We start from the raw sequence: 16,450 nt of genomic DNA on the forward strand, positions 1-16,450 counted from the left end.
TTGGAGCGTCCAGGCACAGGACTTCTGCTGCTGCTGACTAAATGGCCTCCTTAATTGGATCATTTGAGTAGCCAGCACACCTGTGCAGGTAGGGCATGACATGATAGGCAGCTGCCTTGATAGCGGGTGGGTGCTGAATGTTCCTAATTGACAAAATAAGATTAATGCTTATGAAGAAATATAAAATCTCATCCCTTCCCCAATATCGCGCCACACCCCTACCCCTTAATTCCCTGGTTGAACTTGATGGACATATGTCTTTTTTCGACCGTACTAACTATGTAACTATGTAACATAACATGGGGGGGGGGGGGGGGGGGTCTCCTGGCTGTTCACACAGGTGTGTCATTGCTGTACATTGACCATGCATTGCTTCTGTGGTATTGCAAAGGCAAAGACAAATGCTTCCAGCCATCCATTGCACTAATGGATTGGTCATCAGCTGGCTGTCTATGTCCCGCATCAATATAGACCAAAGTACAGAGGGTTAGGCTATGCTATTGTGCACCTACCTGATGCATCAGAAGGTGCGAGGCCCTTGCTAAATTCTGTGCACAGACTTTGAGATCTATACTTTAGACTGTATCTAAACCTGCTCCAACATGGACTGACATTCTGGCCTACTTTCAGCCGATGCGACTTGTCTGTCGCTGAACAGTCGCTTTTTATGTATTCAGCACCTATGTATAATGTTGTAAAAATGCTCTAGAAGCTAAAGTCGCAGAAATGTCACACATATTTGGCCTGCAACTTTCTGTGCGACAAATTCAGACAGGAAAAATCAGTATAAATCCTTAGAAAATTATCCCCCAGTGTCTCCATCTGCTGGCGGTATTGAATAAGCATTGCTGCACTGATGGGGTATGCATTAGACGAAAAAAAAGAAGAAAAAGAAGAATAATACGCCCAGAAAAGAGGCGAAAAGGAGAAAAACGTAAAAAAACGTGAAAAAAAAGTAAGAGGAAGAGAAGGGAAAAAAAGGTGGAAATGGGTTTAAAAGTGATTTCGGCGGAGATATATATATATATATATATATATATATATATATATATATATATATATATACGCGCACACACACACATATATATAAACGTATTCTCCGTTGAGATATTGCAGCCGCTGCTGTGTCCAGGCCCAGGAGCCTTAGCACTGTGCTGTGATGTCACTCAATACCACTGACATCACTAGGTGTAAACAACATCTCTCCTTTGCTGTGTATGTGACTATGGAGCTGTTTGGTGATGTCGTCTATTATGGCCTTCATAGAAGCAACAGGAGATTGTTGCATCCATCTAGAACCCTCAGAACTACAGTGCTATGATGTCACTCACTTCCACAGGCCTTGCAGAGTGTAAACAACAACAACCCAGCTTTGTTGTGTATGTAACCATAGGGATTTGTGATGTCACCTAGAACCTTCACAGCAGCGACAGCTTTATGAGGAGCATCAGCACTGCTCTGCCTGAGCAGAACCATCACCGCCATAGGTTGTCAAATAACCCGGATTTAACCCACACAGGTAAGTCCAATGGGGTGCAGGCATGTCCTCTATGCTTACAGCTTCCCGTGGGTGTTGGTTTGATACCGTTTGGGGACAGCCAAGGAGGCATCTGCAGGCAACAAAGGTAGGTGTGTGCTTGTGTGTGTGTTTCCTATGCAGATCCTAAGCCCAGTGTCACATGCAAGTAGGAGGAGTAAGAAGGGTTCCTGGCAAATCCGGGTTATGGATTGCATTTAAAAAGGCCCCGTGGGAGTGCAATGGGCCCCTGTCTTGCTGCTTAGCAATAATGGTATGGGTTTAGGTTCTGCTGTGTGTACTGGTGGTTGACTGCCCCCCAGCCCAGAGTGTGCATGGAAAATTGTCTGGCAGCCTCCCTGACAGCAAGCAGTGATAGTGCCCATGAAGGGGACCTTGTTGGGCCCGCCCCTTTCACGGTTATCGCTTCTCGGCCTTTTGGCTAAGATCAAGTGTAGTATCTGTTCTTATCAGTTTAATATCTGATACGTCCCCTATCTGGGGACCATATATTAAATGGATTTTTGAGAACGGGGGCCGATTTCGAAGCTTGCTTCCGTCGCCCTATGCATTGACCCGATATGGCAGTATCTTCGGGTACAGTGCACCACCCCCTTACAGGGTTAAAAAGAAAGATTCCTACTTTCATTGCTACCTGCTTGCTGGCTAGCCAGCTAGCCAGCCCTGTGGGCCTTGCTGCTGCAGCCAAAAAACAAAAGGTGGTGCTGCTGCTGCTGCTTCTGCTGCTTCTGCTTGTGTCTGGCCGCTGTTGGAGCGTCCAGGCACAGGACTTCTGCTGCTGCTGACTAAATGGCCTCCTTAATTGGATCATTTGAGTAGCCAGCACACCTGTGCAGGTAGGGCATGACATGATAGGCAGCTGCCTTGATAGCGGGTGGGTGCTGAATGTTCCTAATTGACAAAATAAGATTAATGCTTATGAAGAAATATAAAATCTCATCCCTTCCCCAATATCGCGCCACACCCCTACCCCTTAATTCCCTGGTTGAACTTGATGGACATATGTCTTTTTTCGACCGTACTAACTATGTAACTATGTAACATAACATGGGGGGGGGGGGGGGGTCTCCTGGCTGTTCACACAGGTGTGTCATTGCTGTACATTGACCATGCATTGCTTCTGTGGTATTGCAAAGGCAAAGACAAATGCTTCCAGCCATCCATTGCACTAATGGATTGGTCATCAGCTGGCTGTCTATGTCCCGCATCAATATAGACCAAAGTACAGAGGGTTAGGCTATGCTATTGTGCACCTACCTGATGCATCAGAAGGTGCGAGGCCCTTGCTAAATTCTGTGCACAGACTTTGAGATCTATACTTTAGACTGTATCTAAACCTGCTCCAACATGGACTGACATTCTGGCCTACTTTCAGCCGATGCGACTTGTCTGTCGCTGAACAGTCGCTTTTTATGTATTCAGCACCTATGTATAATGTTGTAAAAATGCTCTAGAAGCTAAAGTCGCAGAAATGTCACACATATTTGGCCTGCAACTTTCTGTGCGACAAATTCAGACAGGAAAAATCAGTATAAATCCTTAGAAAATTATCCCCCAGTGTCTCCATCTGCTGGCGGTATTGAATAAGCATTGCTGCACTGATGGGGTATGCATTAGACGAAAAAAAAGAAGAAAAAGAAGAATAATACGCCCAGAAAAGAGGCGAAAAGGAGAAAAACGTAAAAAAACGTGAAAAAAAAGTAAGAGGAAGAGAAGGGAAAAAAAGGTGGAAATGGGTTTAAAAGTGATTTCGGCGGAGAATATATATATATATATATATATATATATATATATATATATATGTATATATACGCGCACACACACACATATATATAAACGTATTCTCCGTTGAGATATTGCAGCCGCTGCTGTGTCCAGGCCCAGGAGCCTTAGCACTGTGCTGTGATGTCACTCAATACCACTGACATCACTAGGTGTAAACAACATCTCTCCTTTGCTGTGTATGTGACTATGGAGCTGTTTGGTGATGTCGTCTATTATGGCCTTCATAGAAGCAACAGGAGATTGTTGCATCCATCTAGAACCCTCAGAACTACAGTGCTATGATGTCACTCACTTCCACAGGCCTTGCAGAGTGTAAACAACAACAACCCAGCTTTGTTGTGTATGTAACCATAGGGATTTGTGATGTCACCTAGAACCTTCACAGCAGCGACAGCTTTATGAGGAGCATCAGCACTGCTCTGCCTGAGCAGAACCATCACCGCCATAGGTTGTCAAATAACCCGGATTTAACCCACACAGGTAAGTCCAATGGGGTGCAGGCATGTCCTCTATGCTTACAGCTTCCCGTGGGTGTTGGTTTGATACCGTTTGGGGACAGCCAAGGAGGCATCTGCAGGCAACAAAGGTAGGTGTGTGCTTGTGTGTGTGTTTCCTATGCAGATCCTAAGCCCAGTGTCACATGCAAGTAGGAGGAGTAAGAAGGGTTCCTGGCAAATCCGGGTTATGGATTGCATTTAAAAAGGCCCCGTGGGAGTGCAATGGGCCCCTGTCTTGCTGCTTAGCAATAATGGTATGGGTTTAGGTTCTGCTGTGTGTACTGGTGGTTGACTGCCCCCCAGCCCAGAGTGTGCATGGAAAATTGTCTGGCAGCCTCCCTGACAGCAAGCAGTGATAGTGCCCATGAAGGGGACCTTGTTGGGCCCGCCCCTTTCACGGTTATCGCTTCTCGGCCTTTTGGCTAAGATCAAGTGTAGTATCTGTTCTTATCAGTTTAATATCTGATACGTCCCCTATCTGGGGACCATATATTAAATGGATTTTTGAGAACGGGGGCCGATTTCGAAGCTTGCTTCCGTCGCCCTATGCATTGACCCGATATGGCAGTATCTTCGGGTACAGTGCACCACCCCCTTACAGGGTTAAAAAGAAAGATTCCTACTTTCATTGCTACCTGCTTGCTGGCTAGCCAGCTAGCCAGCCCTGTGGGCCTTGCTGCTGCAGCCAAAAAACAAAAGGTGGTGCTGCTGCTGCTGCTTCTGCTGCTTCTGCTTGTGTCTGGCCGCTGTTGGAGCGTCCAGGCACAGGACTTCTGCTGCTGCTGACTAAATGGCCTCCTTAATTGGATCATTTGAGTAGCCAGCACACCTGTGCAGGTAGGGCATGACATGATAGGCAGCTGCCTTGATAGCGGGTGGGTGCTGAATGTTCCTAATTGACAAAATAAGATTAATGCTTATGAAGAAATATAAAATCTCATCCCTTCCCCAATATCGCGCCACACCCCTACCCCTTAATTCCCTGGTTGAACTTGATGGACATATGTCTTTTTTCGACCGTACTAACTATGTAACTATGTAACATAACATGGGGGGGGGGGGGGGGGGGTCTCCTGGCTGTTCACACAGGTGTGTCATTGCTGTACATTGACCATGCATTGCTTCTGTGGTATTGCAAAGGCAAAGACAAATGCTTCCAGCCATCCATTGCACTAATGGATTGGTCATCAGCTGGCTGTCTATGTCCCGCATCAATATAGACCAAAGTACAGAGGGTTAGGCTATGCTATTGTGCACCTACCTGATGCATCAGAAGGTGCGAGGCCCTTGCTAAATTCTGTGCACAGACTTTGAGATCTATACTTTAGACTGTATCTAAACCTGCTCCAACATGGACTGACATTCTGGCCTACTTTCAGCCGATGCGACTTGTCTGTCGCTGAACAGTCGCTTTTTATGTATTCAGCACCTATGTATAATGTTGTAAAAATGCTCTAGAAGCTAAAGTCGCAGAAATGTCACACATATTTGGCCTGCAACTTTCTGTGCGACAAATTCAGACAGGAAAAATCAGTATAAATCCTTAGAAAATTATCTCCCAGTGTCTCCATCTGCTGGCGGTATTGAATAAGCATTGCTGCACTGATGGGGTATGCATTAGACGAAAAAAAAGAAGAAAAAGAAGAATAATACGCCCAGAAAAGAGGCGAAAAGGAGAAAAACGTAAAAAAACGTGAAAAAAAAGTAAGAGGAAGAGAAGGGAAAAAAAGGTGGAAATGGGTTTAAAAGTGATTTCGGCGGAGAAATATATATATATATATATATATATATATATATATATATATATATACGCGCACACACACACATATATATAAACGTATTCTCCGTTGAGATATTGCAGCCGCTGCTGTGTCCAGGCCCAGGAGCCTTAGCACTGTGCTGTGATGTCACTCAATACCACTGACATCACTAGGTGTAAACAACATCTCTCCTTTGCTGTGTATGTGACTATGGAGCTGTTTGGTGATGTCGTCTATTATGGCCTTCATAGAAGCAACAGGAGATTGTTGCATCCATCTAGAACCCTCAGAACTACAGTGCTATGATGTCACTCACTTCCACAGGCCTTGCAGAGTGTAAACAACAACAACCCAGCTTTGTTGTGTATGTAACCATAGGGATTTGTGATGTCACCTAGAACCTTCACAGCAGCGACAGCTTTATGAGGAGCATCAGCACTGCTCTGCCTGAGCAGAACCATCACCGCCATAGGTTGTCAAATAACCCGGATTTAACCCACACAGGTAAGTCCAATGGGGTGCAGGCATGTCCTCTATGCTTACAGCTTCCCGTGGGTGTTGGTTTGATACCGTTTGGGGACAGCCAAGGAGGCATCTGCAGGCAACAAAGGTAGGTGTGTGCTTGTGTGTGTGTTTCCTATGCAGATCCTAAGCCCAGTGTCACATGCAAGTAGGAGGAGTAAGAAGGGTTCCTGGCAAATCCGGGTTATGGATTGCATTTAAAAAGGCCCCGTGGGAGTGCAATGGGCCCCTGTCTTGCTGCTTAGCAATAATGGTATGGGTTTAGGTTCTGCTGTGTGTACTGGTGGTTGACTGCCCCCCAGCCCAGAGTGTGCATGGAAAATTGTCTGGCAGCCTCCCTGACAGCAAGCAGTGATAGTGCCCATGAAGGGGACCTTGTTGGGCCCGCCCCTTTCACGGTTATCGCTTCTCGGCCTTTTGGCTAAGATCAAGTGTAGTATCTGTTCTTATCAGTTTAATATCTGATACGTCCCCTATCTGGGGACCATATATTAAATGGATTTTTGAGAACGGGGGCCGATTTCGAAGCTTGCTTCCGTCGCCCTATGCATTGACCCGATATGGCAGTATCTTCGGGTACAGTGCACCACCCCCTTACAGGGTTAAAAAGAAAGATTCCTACTTTCATTGCTACCTGCTTGCTGGCTAGCCAGCTAGCCAGCCCTGTGGGCCTTGCTGCTGCAGCCAAAAAACAAAAGGTGGTGCTGCTGCTGCTGCTTCTGCTGCTTCTGCTTGTGTCTGGCCGCTGTTGGAGCGTCCAGGCACAGGACTTCTGCTGCTGCTGACTAAATGGCCTCCTTAATTGGATCATTTGAGTAGCCAGCACACCTGTGCAGGTAGGGCATGACATGATAGGCAGCTGCCTTGATAGCGGGTGGGTGCTGAATGTTCCTAATTGACAAAATAAGATTAATGCTTATGAAGAAATATAAAATCTCATCCCTTCCCCAATATCGCGCCACACCCCTACCCCTTAATTCCCTGGTTGAACTTGATGGACATATGTCTTTTTTCGACCGTACTAACTATGTAACTATGTAACATAACATGGGGGGGGGGGGGGGGGGGTCTCCTGGCTGTTCACACAGGTGTGTCATTGCTGTACATTGACCATGCATTGCTTCTGTGGTATTGCAAAGGCAAAGACAAATGCTTCCAGCCATCCATTGCACTAATGGATTGGTCATCAGCTGGCTGTCTATGTCCCGCATCAATATAGACCAAAGTACAGAGGGTTAGGCTATGCTATTGTGCACCTACCTGATGCATCAGAAGGTGCGAGGCCCTTGCTAAATTCTGTGCACAGACTTTGAGATCTATACTTTAGACTGTATCTAAACCTGCTCCAACATGGACTGACATTCTGGCCTACTTTCAGCCGATGCGACTTGTCTGTCGCTGAACAGTCGCTTTTTATGTATTCAGCACCTATGTATAATGTTGTAAAAATGCTCTAGAAGCTAAAGTCGCAGAAATGTCACACATATTTGGCCTGCAACTTTCTGTGCGACAAATTCAGACAGGAAAAATCAGTATAAATCCTTAGAAAATTATCCCCCAGTGTCTCCATCTGCTGGCGGTATTGAATAAGCATTGCTGCACTGATGGGGTATGCATTAGACGAAAAAAAAGAAGAAAAAGAAGAATAATACGCCCAGAAAAGAGGCGAAAAGGAGAAAAACGTAAAAAAACGTGAAAAAAAAGTAAGAGGAAGAGAAGGGAAAAAAAGGTGGAAATGGGTTTAAAAGTGATTTCGGCGGAGAAATATATATATATATATATATATATATATATATATATATATATATATATACGCGCACACACACACATATATATAAACGTATTCTCCGTTGAGATATTGCAGCCGCTGCTGTGTCCAGGCCCAGGAGCCTTAGCACTGTGCTGTGATGTCACTCAATACCACTGACATCACTAGGTGTAAACAACATCTCTCCTTTGCTGTGTATGTGACTATGGAGCTGTTTGGTGATGTTGTCTATTATGGCCTTCATAGAAGCAACAGGAGATTGTTGCATCCATCTAGAACCCTCAGAACTACAGTGCTATGATGTCACTCACTTCCACAGGCCTTGCAGAGTGTAAACAACAACAACCCAGCTTTGTTGTGTATGTAACCATAGGGATTTGTGATGTCACCTAGAACCTTCACAGCAGCGACAGCTTTATGAGGAGCATCAGCACTGCTCTGCCTGAGCAGAACCATCACCGCCATAGGTTGTCAAATAACCCGGATTTAACCCACACAGGTAAGTCCAATGGGGTGCAGGCATGTCCTCTATGCTTACAGCTTCCCGTGGGTGTTGGTTTGATACCGTTTGGGGACAGCCAAGGAGGCATCTGCAGGCAACAAAGGTAGGTGTGTGCTTGTGTGTGTGTTTCCTATGCAGATCCTAAGCCCAGTGTCACATGCAAGTAGGAGGAGTAAGAAGGGTTCCTGGCAAATCCGGGTTATGGATTGCATTTAAAAAGGCCCCGTGGGAGTGCAATGGGCCCCTGTCTTGCTGCTTAGCAATAATGGTATGGGTTTAGGTTCTGCTGTGTGTACTGGTGGTTGACTGCCCCCCAGCCCAGAGTGTGCATGGAAAATTGTCTGGCAGCCTCCCTGACAGCAAGCAGTGATAGTGCCCATGAAGGGGACCTTGTTGGGCCCGCCCCTTTCACGGTTATCGCTTCTCGGCCTTTTGGCTAAGATCAAGTGTAGTATCTGTTCTTATCAGTTTAATATCTGATACGTCCCCTATCTGGGGACCATATATTAAATGGATTTTTGAGAACGGGGGCCGATTTCGAAGCTTGCTTCCGTCGCCCTATGCATTGACCCGATATGGCAGTATCTTCGGGTACAGTGCACCACCCCCTTACAGGGTTAAAAAGAAAGATTCCTACTTTCATTGCTACCTGCTTGCTGGCTAGCCAGCTAGCCAGCCCTGTGGGCCTTGCTGCTGCAGCCAAAAAACAAAAGGTGGTGCTGCTGCTGCTGCTTCTGCTGCTTCTGCTTGTGTCTGGCCGCTGTTGGAGCGTCCAGGCACAGGACTTCTGCTGCTGCTGACTAAATGGCCTCCTTAATTGGATCATTTGAGTAGCCAGCACACCTGTGCAGGTAGGGCATGACATGATAGGCAGCTGCCTTGATAGCGGGTGGGTGCTGAATGTTCCTAATTGACAAAATAAGATTAATGCTTATGAAGAAATATAAAATCTCATCCCTTCCCCAATATCGCGCCACACCCCTACCCCTTAATTCCCTGGTTGAACTTGATGGACATATGTCTTTTTTCGACCGTACTAACTATGTAACTATGTAACATAACATGGGGGGGGGGGGGGGTCTCCTGGCTGTTCACACAGGTGTGTCATTGCTGTACATTGACCATGCATTGCTTCTGTGGTATTGCAAAGGCAAAGACAAATGCTTCCAGCCATCCATTGCACTAATGGATTGGTCATCAGCTGGCTGTCTATGTCCCGCATCAATATAGACCAAAGTACAGAGGGTTAGGCTATGCTATTGTGCACCTACCTGATGCATCAGAAGGTGCGAGGCCCTTGCTAAATTCTGTGCACAGACTTTGAGATCTATACTTTAGACTGTATCTAAACCTGCTCCAACATGGACTGACATTCTGGCCTACTTTCAGCCGATGCGACTTGTCTGTCGCTGAACAGTCGCTTTTTATGTATTCAGCACTTATGTATAATGTTGTAAAAATGCTCTAGAAGCTAAAGTCGCAGAAATGTCACACATATTTGGCCTGCAACTTTCTGTGCGACAAATTCAGACAGGAAAAATCAGTATAAATCCTTAGAAAATTATCCCCCAGTGTCTCCATCTGCTGGCGGTATTGAATAAGCATTGCTGCACTGATGGGGTATGCATTAGACGAAAAAAAAGAAGAAAAAGAAGAATAATACGCCCAGAAAAGAGGCGAAAAGGAGAAAAACGTAAAAAAACGTGAAAAAAAAGTAAGAGGAAGAGAAGGGAAAAAAAGGTGGAAATGGGTTTAAAAGTGATTTCGGCGGAGAAATATATATATATATATATATATATATATATATATATATATATACGCGCACACACACATATATATAAACGTATTCTCCGTTGAGATATTGCAGCCGCTGCTGTGTCCAGGCCCAGGAGCCTTAGCACTGTGCTGTGATGTCACTCAATACCACTGACATCACTAGGTGTAAACAACATCTCTCCTTTGCTGTGTATGTGACTATGGAGCTGTTTGGTGATGTCGTCTATTATGGCCTTCATAGAAGCAACAGGAGATTGTTGCATCCATCTAGAACCCTCAGAACTACAGTGCTATGATGTCACTCACTTCCACAGGCCTTGCAGAGTGTAAACAACAACAACCCAGCTTTGTTGTGTATGTAACCATAGGGATTTGTGATGTCACCTAGAACCTTCACAGCAGCGACAGCTTTATGAGGAGCATCAGCACTGCTCTGCCTGAGCAGAACCATCACCGCCATAGGTTGTCAAATAACCCGGATTTAACCCACACAGGTAAGTCCAATGGGGTGCAGGCATGTCCTCTATGCTTACAGCTTCCCGTGGGTGTTGGTTTGATACCGTTTGGGGACAGCCAAGGAGGCATCTGCAGGCAACAAAGGTAGGTGTGTGCTTGTGTGTGTGTTTCCTATGCAGATCCTAAGCCCAGTGTCACATGCAAGTAGGAGGAGTAAGAAGGGTTCCTGGCAAATCCGGGTTATGGATTGCATTTAAAAAGGCCCCGTGGGAGTGCAATGGGCCCCTGTCTTGCTGCTTAGCAATAATGGTATGGGTTTAGGTTCTGCTGTGTGTACTGGTGGTTGACTGCCCCCCAGCCCAGAGTGTGCATGGAAAATTGTCTGGCAGCCTCCCTGACAGCAAGCAGTGATAGTGCCCATGAAGGGGACCTTGTTGGGCCCGCCCCTTTCACGGTTATCGCTTCTCGGCCTTTTGGCTAAGATCAAGTGTAGTATCTGTTCTTATCAGTTTAATATCTGATACGTCCCCTATCTGGGGACCATATATTAAATGGATTTTTGAGAACGGGGGCCGATTTCGAAGCTTGCTTCCGTCGCCCTATGCATTGACCCGATATGGCAGTATCTTCGGGTACAGTGCACCACCCCCTTACAGGGTTAAAAAGAAAGATTCCTACTTTCATTGCTACCTGCTTGCTGGCTAGCCAGCTAGCCAGCCCTGTGGGCCTTGCTGCTGCAGCCAAAAAACAAAAGGTGGTGCTGCTGCTGCTGCTTCTGCTGCTTCTGCTTGTGTCTGGCCGCTGTTGGAGCGTCCAGGCACAGGACTTCTGCTGCTGCTGACTAAATGGCCTCCTTAATTGGATCATTTGAGTAGCCAGCACACCTGTGCAGGTAGGGCATGACATGATAGGCAGCTGCCTTGATAGCGGGTGGGTGCTGAATGTTCCTAATTGACAAAATAAGATTAATGCTTATGAAGAAATATAAAATCTCATCCCTTCCCCAATATCGCGCCACACCCCTACCCCTTAATTCCCTGGTTGAACTTGATGGACATATGTCTTTTTTCGACCGTACTAACTATGTAACTATGTAACATAACATGGGGGGGGGGGGGGGGGTCTCCTGGCTGTTCACACAGGTGTGTCATTGCTGTACATTGACCATGCATTGCTTCTGTGGTATTGCAAAGGCAAAGACAAATGCTTCCAGCCATCCATTGCACTAATGGACAGCTGGCTGTCTATGTCCCGCATCAATATAGACCAAAGTACAGAGGGTTAGGCTATGCTATTGTGCACCTACCTGATGCATCAGAAGGTGCGAGGCCCTTGCTAAATTCTGTGCACAGACTTTGAGATCTATACTTTAGACTGTATCTAAACCTGCTCCAACATGGACTGACATTCTGGCCTACTTTCAGCCGATGCGACTTGTCTGTCGCTGAACAGTCGCTTTTTATGTATTCAGCACCTATGTATAATGTTGTAAAAATGCTCTAGAAGCTAAAGTCGCAGAAATGTCACACATATTTGGCCTGCAACTTTCTGTGCGACAAATTCAGACAGGAAAAATCAGTATAAATCCTTAGAAAATTATCCCCCAGTGTCTCCATCTGCTGGCGGTATTGAATAAGCATTGCTGCACTGATGGGGTATGCATTAGACGAAAAAAAAGAAGAAAAAGAAGAATAATACGCCCAGAAAAGAGGCGAAAAGGAGAAAAACGTAAAAAAACGTGAAAAAAAAGTAAGAGGAAGAGAAGGGAAAAAAAGGTGGAAATGGGTTTAAAAGTGATTTCGGCGGAGAAATATATATATATATATATATATATATATATATATATATATATACGCGCACACACACACATATATATAAACGTATTCTCCGTTGAGATATTGCAGCCGCTGCTGTGTCCAGGCCCAGGAGCCTTAGCACTGTGCTGTGATGTCACTCAATACCACTGACATCACTAGGTGTAAACAACATCTCTCCTTTGCTGTGTATGTGACTATGGAGCTGTTTGGTGATGTCGTCTATTATGGCCTTCATAGAAGCAACAGGAGATTGTTGCATCCATCTAGAACCCTCAGAACTACAGTGCTATGATGTCACTCACTTCCACAGGCCTTGCAGAGTGTAAACAACAACAACCCAGCTTTGTTGTGTATGTAACCATAGGGATTTGTGATGTCACCTAGAACCTTCACAGCAGCGACAGCTTTATGAGGAGCATCAACACTGCTCTGCCTGAGCAGAACCATCACCGCCATAGGTTGTCAAATAACCCGGATTTAACCCACACAGGTAAGTCCAATGGGGTGCAGGCATGTCCTCTATGCTTACAGCTTCCCGTGGGTGTTGGTTTGATACCGTTTGGGGACAGCCAAGGAGGCATCTGCAGGCAACAAAGGTAGGTGTGTGCTTGTGTGTGTGTTTCCTATGCAGATCCTAAGCCCAGTGTCACATGCAAGTAGGAGGAGTAAGAAGGGTTCCTGGCAAATCCGGGTTATGGATTGCATTTAAAAAGGCCCCGTGGGAGTGCAATGGGCCCCTGTCTTGCTGCTTAGCAATAATGGTATGGGTTTAGGTTCTGCTGTGTGTACTGGTGGTTGACTGCCCCCCAGCCCAGAGTGTGCATGGAAAATTGTCTGGCAGCCTCCCTGACAGCAAGCAGTGATAGTGCCCATGAAGGGGACCTTGTTGGGCCCGCCCCTTTCACGGTTATCGCTTCTCGGCCTTTTGGCTAAGATCAAGTGTAGTATCTGTTCTTATCAGTTTAATATCTGATACGTCCCCTATCTGGGGACCATATATTAAATGGATTTTTGAGAACGGGGGCCGATTTCGAAGCTTGCTTCCGTCGCCCTATGCATTGACCCGATATGGCAGTATCTTCGGGTACAGTGCACCACCCCCTTACAGGGTTAAAAAGAAAGATTCCTACTTTCATTGCTACCTGCTTGCTGGCTAGCCAGCTAGCCAGCCCTGTGGGCCTTGCTGCTGCAGCCAAAAAACAAAAGGTGGTGCTGCTGCTGCTGCTTCTGCTGCTTCTGCTTGTGTCTGGCCGCTGTTGGAGCGTCCAGGCACAGGACTTCTGCTGCTGCTGACTAAATGGCCTCCTTAATTGGATCATTTGAGTAGCCAGCACACCTGTGCAGGTAGGGCATGACATGATAGGCAGCCGCCTTGATAGCGGGTGGGTGCTGAATGTTCCTAATTGACAAAATAAGATTAATGCTTATGAAGAAATATAAAATCTCATCCCTTCCCCAATATCGCGCCACACCCCTACCCCTTAATTCCCTGGTTGAACTTGATGGACATATGTCTTTTTTCGACCGTACTAACTATGTAACTATGTAACATAACATGGGGGGGGGGGGTCTCCTGGCTGTTCACACAGGTGTGTCATTGCTGTACATTGACCATGCATTGCTTCTGTGGTATTGCAAAGGCAAAGACAAATGCTTCCAGCCATCCATTGCACTAATGGATTGGTCATCAGCTGGCTGTCTATGTCCCGCATCAATATAGACCAAAGTACAGAGGGTTAGGCTATGCTATTGTGCACCTACCTGATGCATCAGAAGGTGCGAGGCCCTTGCTAAATTCTGTGCACAGACTTTGAGATCTATACTTTAGACTGTATCTAAACCTGCTCCAACATGGACTGACATTCTGGCCTACTTTCAGCCGATGCGACTTGTCTGTCGCTGAACAGTCGCTTTTTATGTATTCAGCACCTATGTATAATGTTGTAAAAATGCTCTAGAAGCTAAAGTCGCAGAAATGTCACACATATTTGGCCTGCAACTTTCTGTGCGACAAATTCAGACAGGAAAAATCAGTATAAATCCTTAGAAAATTATCCCCCAGTGTCTCCATCTGCTGGCGGTATTGAATAAGCATTGCTGCACTGATGGGGTATGCATTAGACGAAAAAAAAGAAGAAAAAGAAGAATAATACGCCCAGAAAAGAGGCGAAAAGGAGAAAAACGTAAAAAAACGTGAAAAAAAAGTAAGAGGAAGAGAAGGGAAAAAAAGGTGGAAATGGGTTTAAAAGTGATTTCGGCGGAGAAATATATATATATATATATATATATATATATATATACGCGCACACACACACATATATATAAACGTATTCTCCGTTGAGATATTGCAGCCGCTGCTGTGTCCAGGCCCAGGAGCCTTAGCACTGTGCTGTGATGTCACTCAATACCACTGACATCACTAGGTGTAAACAACATCTCTCCTTTGCTGTGTATGTGACTATGGAGCTGTTTGGTGATGTCGTCTATTATGGCCTTCATAGAAGCAACAGGAGATTGTTGCATCCATCTAGAACCCTCAGAACTACAGTGCTATGATGTCACTCACTTCCACAGGCCTTGCAGAGTGTAAACAACAACAACCCAGCTTTGTTGTGTATGTAACCATAGGGATTTGTGATGTCACCTAGAACCTTCACAGCAGCGACAGCTTTATGAGGAGCATCAGCACTGCTCTGCCTGAGCAGAACCATCACCGCCATAGGTTGTCAAATAACCCGGATTTAACCCACACAGGTAAGTCCAATGGGGTGCAGGCATGTCCTCTATGCTTACAGCTTCCCGTGGGTGTTGGTTTGATACCGTTTGGGGACAGCCAAGGAGGCATCTGCAGGCAACAAAGGTAGGTGTGTGCTTGTGTGTGTGTTTCCTATGCAGATCCTAAGCCCAGTGTCACATGCAAGTAGGAGGAGTAAGAAGGGTTCCTGGCAAATCCGGGTTATGGATTGCATTTAAAAAGGCCCCGTGGGAGTGCAATGGGCCCCTGTCTTGCTGCTTAGCAATAATGGTATGGGTTTAGGTTCTGCTGTGTGTACTGGTGGTTGACTGCCCCCCAGCCCAGAGTGTGCATGGAAAATTGTCTGGCAGCCTCCCTGACAGCAAGCAGTGATAGTGCCCATGAAGGGGACCTTGTTGGGCCCGCCCCTTTCACGGTTATCGCTTCTCGGCCTTTTGGCTAAGATCAAGTGTAGTATCTGTTCTTATCAGTTTAATATCTGATACGTCCCCTATCTGGGGACCATATATTAAATGGATTTTTGAGAACGGGGGCCGATTTCGAAGCTTGCTTCCGTCGCCCTATGCATTGACCCGATATGGCAGTATCTTCGGGTACAGTGCACCACCCCCTTACAGGGTTAAAAAGAAAGATTCCTACTTTCATTGCTACCTGCTTGCTGGCTAGCCAGCTAGCCAGCCCTGTGGGCCTTGCTGCTGCAGCCAAAAAACAAAAGGTGGTGCTGCTGCTGCTGCTTCTGCTGCTTCTGCTTGTGTCTGGCCGCTGTTGGAGCGTCCAGGCACAGGACTTCTGCTGCTGCTGACTAAATGGCCTCCTTAATTGGATCATTTGAGTAGCCAGCACACCTGTGCAGGTAGGGCATGACATGATAGGCAGCTGCCTTGATAGCGGGTGGGTGCTGAATGTTCCTAATTGACAAAATAAGATTAATGCTTATGAAGAAATATAAAATCTCATCCCTTCCCCAATATCGCGCCACACCCCTACCCCTTAATTCCCTGGTTGAACTTGATGGACATATGTCTTTTTTCGACCGTACTAACTATGTAACTATGTAACATAACATGGGGGGGGGGGGGGGGGTCTCCTGGCTGTTCACACAGGTGTGTCATTGCTGTACATTGACCATGCATTGCTTCTGTGGTATTGCAAAGGCAAAGACAAATGCTTCCAGCCATCCATTGCACTAATGGATTGGTCATCAGCTGGCTGTCTATGTCCCGCATCAATATAGACCAAAGTACAGAGGGTTAGGCTATGCTATTGTGCACCTAC

The 16,450-nt window shown here is 46.1% G+C and overlaps 7 non-coding genes across 7 annotated transcripts; all 7 read left to right on the forward strand.

Moving 5' to 3' along the window:
* Positions 1-1,938: 1,938 nt before the first annotated feature.
* Positions 1,939-2,129, forward strand: LOC130343682 (U2 spliceosomal RNA). Its single transcript, XR_008882960.1, has one exon. It is a non-coding gene; the product is annotated as a U2 spliceosomal RNA (small nuclear RNA).
* A 2,092-nt stretch (positions 2,130-4,221) lies between these two features.
* On the forward strand, positions 4,222-4,412 carry LOC130343683 (U2 spliceosomal RNA). Its single transcript, XR_008882961.1, has one exon. It is a non-coding gene; the product is annotated as a U2 spliceosomal RNA (small nuclear RNA).
* A 2,090-nt stretch (positions 4,413-6,502) lies between these two features.
* Positions 6,503-6,693, forward strand: LOC130343684 (U2 spliceosomal RNA). The gene has a single exon (XR_008882962.1). It is a non-coding gene; the product is annotated as a U2 spliceosomal RNA (small nuclear RNA).
* Positions 6,694-8,787: 2,094 nt separating this feature from the next.
* Positions 8,788-8,978, forward strand: LOC130343686 (U2 spliceosomal RNA). Its single transcript, XR_008882963.1, has one exon. It is a non-coding gene; the product is annotated as a U2 spliceosomal RNA (small nuclear RNA).
* Positions 8,979-11,060: 2,082 nt separating this feature from the next.
* On the forward strand, positions 11,061-11,251 carry LOC130343688 (U2 spliceosomal RNA). Its single transcript, XR_008882965.1, has one exon. It is a non-coding gene; the product is annotated as a U2 spliceosomal RNA (small nuclear RNA).
* Positions 11,252-13,329: 2,078 nt separating this feature from the next.
* Positions 13,330-13,520, forward strand: LOC130343689 (U2 spliceosomal RNA). Its single transcript, XR_008882966.1, has one exon. It is a non-coding gene; the product is annotated as a U2 spliceosomal RNA (small nuclear RNA).
* Positions 13,521-15,593: 2,073 nt separating this feature from the next.
* Positions 15,594-15,784, forward strand: LOC130343690 (U2 spliceosomal RNA). The gene has a single exon (XR_008882967.1). It is a non-coding gene; the product is annotated as a U2 spliceosomal RNA (small nuclear RNA).
* Positions 15,785-16,450: the final 666 nt, after the last annotated feature.

Source organism: Hyla sarda, unplaced genomic scaffold (assembly GCF_029499605.1).
Source record: "Hyla sarda isolate aHylSar1 unplaced genomic scaffold, aHylSar1.hap1 scaffold_688, whole genome shotgun sequence".
Lineage (NCBI taxonomy): Eukaryota > Metazoa > Chordata > Amphibia > Anura > Hylidae > Hyla > Hyla sarda.